Genomic DNA, 7056 nt, shown 5'->3' on the forward strand with positions numbered 1-7056 from the left:
GAAATTAATGCCTACAGTTATTGCTCAGTGAAGCTACCTTTGCTTTCTATGGGATTTAGGAAAGTACAGCTTTCCATAGAGTTTTGGACTGCCCCTTTTACTATCACCTAGGTATCCCAAGAGGCCATTCCTTCTCTGGAGTCTCACTGCCAACTCCTCCGACCCCCACCATCACACCCTCTTCAAGCAGAGACCCTCTGCTTTCTCTCCTCTCTCTTTTCCTTATTTCACTGGGGGAGGTGGGGTAATTTCTTCCTTCTCATGGCTAAGACATTTTCTCTGTACCTTAAATCCTCTCCCCTCTCTAGTAGTTTTTTTTTTTTTTAAATCATCAGTGCAAAGATTTCTGCTTTCTGCACAGCAGCTTCCCATGACTGAGGAAAAAGCACAGGAGACACTCTGCTGGGGTAGGAATAAAGAAAAGGAAGGAATTCAGGTAGAGTAAAGCAAACAAATATGAGTTGCCATCTCACAACATTATGCTACGTCCTTGTCACTGTCATGCCCATCCTCCTCCTCACCATCATCGTCACAGTTATCGATATGGATATGATCACCGGAGTCTCTGAGCATCACTGGAGCATCTTTTCTCAGAATCCCCAGCCCAGAGCAAGTACTTCATAAATGTTGTCAGTGTGTCACAGCACAAAAGGCACAGCTTTGGAATTCAAACAGATATAAGTTCAAGTCCCCATCCCACTGTTCATTCCCCTTGGGCAAATATCCTTGGGTGTCTAAGCTATGTCTACGTTTTCTCGTCTCTAAAATATTTATAAGAATGTTCAGGTTCTAGTTTCCTGATGGGTAGTAAAGATAATTTATGTGAAGCACCTGACATAATTCCAGCAAGTTTTAAATAAATGCTGGGTAGCTATTGTCAGAGAAGAAAGGATTTCTGCCAGATTTTCCTGCAGTTTTCTAATTTCCAAGAGCTCCCTCTGCAGGAAGGCTCTGATTCAGGAAGCTGGAATGCCTTGTCCATCTGGGTTATTCTTTGTACATATTCTCTTAAAGCAGCTACCGTCAATGCCCTTGGCCTTGTTGCCTTATTTCACATAACCTGCTTCTTGCAGAGAATCTTGGAAAGTAAATGCCAGATGCTCTAGGATTGGAAATTAATTATGGAAACAGCAAAACCCAGGAAACTAGTTGGCAGGAAGTGCTCCTTTAAAATGGCAATTTGTCGGCCACTGTTTGGGAAATGAAGACAGTAAACCCAACGGCCACTTCCTTTCCTTTGGCTTGGAGCACTTGGCTTTCATTTATGAGGCCATCCGGTTCAATTAAGCTTCTGTATAACAAGTTGTCAGTCACCATCAAAGCACCTCCTGGATACATGTCAGAGCAGCCTCCTCCCTGTCACTTCAATTTCGTTCTGGAAACCTGTGAGTGGGATTTCAAGGAGTTGAGCTGGTGCATATTGTGTAACACTCTGTTTTCCTTCCTTTCTCACCCCTGTCCCCCACCACCACCACCACCGTTTTTCCAGAGGCTTCTGCCATTGCAGGTCAGGCTTGCAGGGAGCCGATGGGGCTGGCCTTCTGAGTCCACCAGGAGCATCTGTCTTGACGAGCTTTGACAAGGACATCTTGCCAGGAGACTGCAGCAACAGCAGCAGCCTGGTCAGAATAAGCAGCCCCGGGCCATGGTTTTTCTGAGGGTTCCCATTAACCCAGCAAAAATGAAAGGGGTCAGTGGGTACACTCGTCCCTAAAAGCAAAGTACTGAAAAGTACTTCTTGGGAGGTAGGCTGAGCTGCTAAGAGGTTGGCTCCTTTCTCACCACCTTTTAAAGGCTCTGTGCTTTTTATATTTTTCTCACTATCAGACACACCTGACAACCGACATCTGTACATGTGGTGCTCATTTGCAATTTCTCAAATTAGCTCAAATTATCACCCTTTTTCAACCACTCAAGAAATTATACCTGAATGCGAGTGAGGGAGAGAAAGGTTATTGTATGGATAACCTGGAATCTGCTTCCTGTAAAACAATGCATGATGGTCACATGCCTTACTACTCTATTATCAGTAACAAATTATTTGGACACACTTTATAGGAGATCAAGGCATACTATTGTATCATGATGTTGTTGCTGAAAACTTTTTGCTTTTTAATGTTCCAAGACAAGAAAACAGATTCCTCTTTCCATCTACTTCACTAAAGTGCTACAAAGTGAGGAGCATGCAGCAGGGACCACACTAGGGATGCGCACATCTGATCTTATCTTATCAGACAGCATCATATCTCCATGATGGGCAGAGATGTCCTAAGAAAAGAGCAATACACTTGGATTCCAATCACCTGATTTTGCATCCTTCTTCCTATATTCTGTGACCTTGGAGAAGTTTCTGAGCTTGGACAACTTGTCACCTTTAATTTTCTCATTTGTAGAGGAGAGAGATACACTTAGCTCAGAGTTGGTATGGGAGTTGAACAATAATTGCTAATGATATGCTAGGCAATAGATTAAGACCTCTATATGGATTCTCTTACTGTTCACTATATGTTTGCTCCTTTCAGACAAAGGAAGAAACTTAGGCTTAGAGACTTTATGACAATGTGTGTCTCTGAGCCGAGATTCAAACCCAGGCAGTCCAACCCTGGAGTCATTTATACACTGAATCATTCTGCCATATTGTCTCCGTTTGTTTAAAGGAACAACTGTTGACCATTCCCTAAAACTTAACAGGAATTTGTATGTGTATTAATGGTAAGAGGATTTCAAGGAATTAAGAAAAAATAGATATATTTCCTATAAAATGATATATAAATGATGATCACTTTTTAGATACTAAATTAGGAATTGTAAAATCTTACTGTTGAAAAAAACTTTAGAGATCTCTTCTTCCAGAAATTTATAATCAGCAAGGTCTACGTTTAGTTTCTTAGCTCTTCATAGATGCCATTTTTTTAGCATTTTCTCTACCAAAATTGGAGGTATCAAGTGGAGTTCACTGCTCAAACTTATAAAAGTAAGTGTGTATACACCTATACGACATTCATATGCATACATAATGCATAACTTATGACCAAGTATATAGAAATATCATCCAAGCTACTCCATAGGAGACTGAGGTTTTCTTTAATGTTTCTCTCTATTCAAGCCTTAATTTGAATTATTTCAGATAGGCTTTGCCTGACTTATAGGCTAGGTTAGGTTCTCTCGTTACGCTGTATTTTTTTTTTCTCTTAACATCCATCGCCTATGATTGTTCTTACTTCTTTGTACTCAGTGTTAGACTGTAAGTGCTTTGAAAGTGGCCTGTGTAGAAATTGTTTCTCAAGGCATCCATACAATCCAGTGATGTCTGTATAATCCCATTGGAATATCCCTTCAGGAACATCTCTGTCTGTGTCCTCCCTCCCCACTTCATTTAGAAATAAAATAGCAATAAGTTCTCCAAGATAAAGATGGAAGAAAGGAAGGCATAATTGTACCCTCGATGCTTTGAATATGTTGTTCCCATTACTAAACATTTATATCCTCCCTCTCTTCTGAACTTAGATCTATTCGAGACTAGCTCAAACATTTCTTTTGAGACTCCTCCAGGTGGATTTGATTGGAGTCTTTTCTGAACCTATACAGCTGTTTGATGCCTCTTTCAGAACTAGTCCACAGGGCTGGAGAAGTCATGATGTTTCTTGGACTATAGCAAATAAAGAGAGATCAATCACTTTCGTCTTGCTTTGCTCTCCAATCTGCTTTTCCAGTCTATCAGCAGGTCTTTGGGGGACGAGTGGAAGTCATAGTATAGACTTTGAGTTATAGCTACTGAGAGAAGGAGCTAGAAGTCTCTATTCAAATCTTCTCTCTCTTCAACCTCAACTTATATATGTTATAATATAGAGTCTTAGGGCTTTAGGTATTTAGGAGAGACTGCCAATCACTGTTTTAGTTGACTTTTCTGGGAACTTTATATGGAAAAATTCTTTCAGGAGCACGGAAGAGAACTAAAAAAACAACTACAATAACACACAGTACAACTCTACTTCTGGCGAAAGAATCAACATGTCATGAATTAATATCTCAGGTATGTCACAGTTCAAAGAGATAGGTAGATTTTTCTCTGACAGATGAGGAAATAACAAAGACAACAACTGCTAACACATATTGAGCACTTTTGTCGAGATTCTTTTCTAAATGGGTCACGTGTATTAATTTTTTACACATTAACCAATTAACTCCTCACAGTAACTGGTGAGGTAGGTATTATTGTGTTCACATTTTATAAATGTAGAAACCACGAGGTTGAACAATTTATCTGAAGTCAGAAAGTTGGTATTAGGCAGAGCTGGAATTTGATATAGAAATCTGTGTCTAGAATGCAGATATGTTCAACAATAATCTTATAAAATTTATTTATGTCATTTGTTTTTCTTGCTTACCATGCTGGATACTATTATTTTCTGCTTGTCATGCTAGACATTATTTCAAAAGTAGGGTCAGAGAGAGAAATAAATTAAACAGCTTTAATTTACATTATTCAAGAGGAAAATTGGCCTGAATTGCCTGGATAATAACCTACAGTTCACATTTTCCTTAGAGCCATCTGTGACCTTAAGAATGCACTTTGCTTGTCCTTTTGATCAAAGGCAATAGTCAAGAACTAGCTAAAAGATCCTCCCGTCTTTCTCAGAGTTCTGTTCGAGCAAACCCAAAGCCTCCATTTCTTCTGTGTTCAATGAAATTGCCTTGGACTAAAGTTTACTTTTCACGCTGCCCATTCTCACTGCCTACTATTCCCACGGTAAGTTCCTTATAATGGAAATAAATCCACTGGATTAACAAGAGAGCAGTTTCAGGGCCCCTAACATATCATCAAGAAATAATAATTCTTCAGTTTTTCTTTTTGCAGTTCTATCTCCCCACAGACAAAAATAAACAGGAGAAAGAGGTGCTTGCCTAAAAGATGCTTGGTTAGCACTTTATTTTAAGCCTGGTATTTAGACAGACAAATCCAAATCAGCTTAGTCTTGTTGAGTGACATTAAACTGCCTGCCTTTCAGAAACTTTTGTAGACTTAATTATCTGTCATCAAATGATACCACCTTCCCAGATATTGTGGCTAGAGGACACACAAAGTGTGGTCAAGATTTGCACTAGAACGAATAAGATTTCTATGTAGGAGTACCTTGCTAGTGTTCTATAAGAGGAAAATGCTTCAGCAGTCTAAACATAAAAGATAGAGTTTGCCATATTTCTTATAATGCTTATTACACCTACCTCTGTATTATGTTTACCCAAGTTTTAAAAAGTGCTAAATTAATTGAAACCAGATGATACTTGCTATCCAAATGACCCAGAGTTTTATGAGTCAAATCTAATATGATTAATAAATTAAATATGACTAAAGGCTCTTTGGAGTAGGTGGGGTTTTGTATTTTGCTCTTAACTTTCAAGGACATTGAGTAACCTAATTCACGTTCTAATTGAAATGTTAGTTGGTTGATCATACAGGTAAATACAGGTTAATTATCAGGTGGTAGCTGACTAATTACCTAGCAATTGGCATCTCAGATTAGTGTTATAATTATTTTGGCCCTGTTCACCAAAACACAGATTGTCCTTGATAATTACTTATAGATTCACTGAGCATTCTTAAGAGGAGGCCTTAGAATCAAAAGAAATAAAAGAAGGTCCAGATAACTCCCCCTAAATTTAATGAGAACTTTGTCTTGGACATATTGTATTTCGTATTATTTTACACAGCATGTGGGAAAGTCCTGAGAGAAAATAGGGCCTTATGTTGATTATTTAAATTTCAGTGGTTTCTGTAGGAAAAAAAGAAGAAATGAAGAAAGCAAAGAAAGAGGAAAGGAGGGGCGAAGGGAAGAAAAAAGCGGAGTAGAGAAGAAGATAAGTCATGGAGAAAGTCAAAAGATAAAGCTTGACAAGACAGAAGGAAGAGTTGCTAAAAATTTAATGAAAAATCGTCACTGTGGTAAATTGAATGTGCCCCTCCTCCAAATGATATCCACATCCTAACCCCTGGAACCTATGAAAGTTTCCTGATCTGGCTAAAAACGACTTTGCAGAAATGATGACGTTAAGGATCTTGAGACGGGAGAGTACCCTGGCATATCCAGGTGGACCCTAAATACAATCACATGTATCCTTTTAAGAGGGAGCCGAGGGAAATTTGGCACAGACAGAAGAGGAGAAAGCAATGTGACCATGAAGGCCGAAATTGGGATGATGTGGATACAAGCTAAGGAAGGCCAGCAGCCACAAGAAGCTGAAAGAGACAAAGAATTAATTTCCCCCTAAAAGCTCAGAGTAAGCATGGCCCTCCCTACACCTTGATTTTGGCTTAGTGATAGTAATTTTGGTCTTCCAGCCTGCAGAACTCTGACAGGATACATTTGTATTGTTGTAAACCATCAGGTTTGTGGTAATTTGTTATAGCGGCCATGAGAAACTAATCCAGTTATTTAGCTATTCACAGCTTTTATTTATTGCCTGTCAGTACCAGGTGCCACTCTGAACGCCAGGAACAAAAAGAGATGCCAAGTGGAGAGAACAACAAGCAAGCTGAAACGAACACATAAGGAAAACAAAATTATTTCAGATAATGGTAGATGCGATGAAATACATCAACAGAAATTAGAAAGAACATGATGGAGGAGAAAGGACAGCATGAAATAGAGTCAGGGAACACTCTACGGAGAGGGGGATATTTGAGCCCATTGTGAAGACAGAACATTTCCTAACTTCTTTGAAATCATCACCACTTTTCATTCTCAAAATATCTTCTGAAGATAAGAGTTATCCATATTTCACAGAAGTGAAACTCTCTGACCCAGAGTTACAGTGTTATGAATGGTAGAAATAGAATTCAACCTCAGGTAGGTCTATGCTAAACAAACTTCTTTCATGTGATGTGCTGGTCAAAAGAGAAATTGTGTGGCATAGATTAAGACTCACAAAAAGTTTTTCCAACTATTTCTAGTGAAAATATTAGATTTTCTACTTAGATCTATGTTATTTGACACACCAGGTTACCTAGGTCATAATACATCAAGTTCTAGATGGCATCAATAACAGGACATTCAT

This window comes from Pteropus vampyrus, unplaced genomic scaffold, assembly GCF_000151845.1.
Source record: "Pteropus vampyrus isolate Shadow unplaced genomic scaffold, Pvam_2.0 Scaffold31, whole genome shotgun sequence".
In the NCBI taxonomy this organism is placed as follows: Eukaryota; Metazoa; Chordata; class Mammalia; order Chiroptera; family Pteropodidae; genus Pteropus; species Pteropus vampyrus.